The following is a 2,519-nucleotide window of genomic DNA, read 5'->3' as shown; positions in this document are numbered from 1 at the left end:
CATGGCTAGCTGATGCCCAAGTTCGCTACTAGATGTGACTTACATTCTTGTAAATAGTATCGTGATTGTGGCGTGGCTCAAGGGTGATCGAAAGATTCTGAATGATCGACTTATAGAGGTTTTGGGATGATTGTCTGGAGCTTCAAACACAACGTTGGCAGGAACATCAACTAGGATTGCATGATTGAAAATCGATTGGTACAACTTTCAGGGTTTTGGCAGCTTCGGTGTGGTGGCGAGGCTTAGTGACTCCTAGTGGTTTGTTGGTTTACATGGCCGTGGTGAAATTGAGCAACTTTGGGTGGCGACATTGCTGGAATATGTGAAGTGAGGAAAGTGCATGAACTATCTTCTTCTATATTTAAATTCTTATTATTTAACTTTTTTATATATTACTCTTGCGCTGGCTTCTGTTGTTTTCAATTATCGAAAATATAATTAAAATTTTACTAAAAAAAATAATTAAAATGAAAAAACACAATGTTGTTAGAAATGTCGATGAACTAAATTAGATGGTTTGGAGAGTCAGGGGATGATAGTTATTGCTTTTGTTTAGTTAAATAGCGTTTTTGTTTTCTGCATTCCATTTAACGGATAGACCATACTGTTTTTTTTTTTTTTACACATGCTAGAACGGCCGCCCTCAAGCCATAACCATTAATGAAACCACAACATACAAAGAGGTACATTATGCCTTAACCCCATAATGTGAGAATATCCTAAAGTACTATCAGTAATCTCTACATAACCTATGCATTCTAACAAACACTATTTAACAAAGAGTGCATCATTGACAACTCTATCAGTTTTCACACCATGTTGTCACTTGAAATTACTACCAATAACACTAAGTTTCATCCTACCAGTAGGAGGATGCAATCAATTTACGAAACAAAGAATTCGCCGCTTCACTAGAGCAGACACAACACGTTGACCATACTGGCTTTCCGGTGTATTTATATGTGTTGTAGCTATCTCAATAAAAAAAAAACCATTGTTCTAGGATATTCTCTATGTGTGCCTTGGCCTTATGCCAATAGGATATGTAGTTAGACTAGATCTATGTATTCATATCCTTACCATATTGGTATTGTGTAATTCCCTATATAAAGGGCTCCTATCAATGAATAAGATGATGATTCTCTTGCTATCTCTTTGTCTCTACACTTTATCTTTCATCACGTTATCATGCACTTTGTTCTAACCCTAGAGCCAATAGCCCATCATTTTTTTCTAAACCCTAAAAACCAAAACCCTAAAATCGGGCAGCCTTGTTTTTCCCGATTTTCGACCAAAATTCCGACTGCCCTCCGCCGGAATTTTATATCCCCAGAAAGCTCTCTCCGCCCCGGATCCAACGCCGCCGGTCTCACCCTGAGAACCGGCCGGAAAGTCTCCCAACTGGCCGCCGGAAGATTCCAAACCGCCTCCGCTACCGACCACCGGTTCACCACCTTCCCTTGCTCCGATCAACCTGAAATTTTGATAGCAGCTTCCCCATCCAGAGCTGCTCCTCCTATCAAATTTTCAGCCCCAAATTCGAAGTATAAGTAGGCGAAACGTTATTTCTCCTCTCGGCAGCCTCTAGAAAGGTATGTTTTTTGAAACCTTAAACTTTTCCAAGTTCAATAAGTCGGGGAGGATAAAATCCTTTCCTCCCTTCTCCATCTCCATTCTATGCTTGGGATTTTGTGCGTGCAGGTACCCAAATCCCGGAATTTTATTCGCGGGTCAAGAGTGTGTTTGATCACTCTTGTTTCTTTGTCCGGGTTGTGTTTGATCACTCTTGTTTCTTTGTCCGGGTTGTGTTTGATCAATCCGAGGCTTTTTTCCGAATTGTGTTTGATCAATTCGCGGCTTTTCCGGATTGTGTATGATCAATCCGAAGGACAAACCATTAAAAGCATCGTTTGTGACCTCTATCGAGTCTCATAACAGCTTGGTTTTGTATGCAAGAGCAATGTAACATTCTGCTCCTTTGAGTTTTGACGTGCTAGATGCCTAAGGCGGATCTTTGCTTGGTATCTGTGGAACCTTTCATTGGAAATGATTAAACCACATGTTTTGACCCCCAGGCTAACAAGTCTAGATGCCGAGATTTCACATCTCATGCGCTCAAAGTCTTTAACGCACCACATCGACAAAAGCCTTCAATGGCAATCTGTGCAAAAAGTAATGACCACAAAGTACTGTGGAATGCACTCATGGAGCGTTTCTCGAAACGGTCATATAACTCTACTTGTTGAGTTATTAGTCAAGTGGATTGCTTACCACCTTAATTGACTACATATTGTCAATGATCTTTTGTGGCATCATGATCCATAATCTTTAGCGGATTCGATCATCATCAAGTTCTCTAGGTCCTCCAAGTTGGTGTGGAATTACCAACGAGACTTGATTTTGATCATACAAACATGAATTGTATATACGCTAATGTGATAAACTTATTTGGGATTATCCCCTAATGTGGGGACAACAATATGGGTCATGGCAACGGCAGAAAACGTCGTGCCGATGTC

This window comes from Fragaria vesca, linkage group LG6, assembly GCF_000184155.1.
Source record: "Fragaria vesca subsp. vesca linkage group LG6, FraVesHawaii_1.0, whole genome shotgun sequence".
Taxonomy (NCBI): domain Eukaryota; kingdom Viridiplantae; phylum Streptophyta; class Magnoliopsida; order Rosales; family Rosaceae; genus Fragaria; species Fragaria vesca.
Note: the sequence above shows the minus strand (reverse complement) of the source record.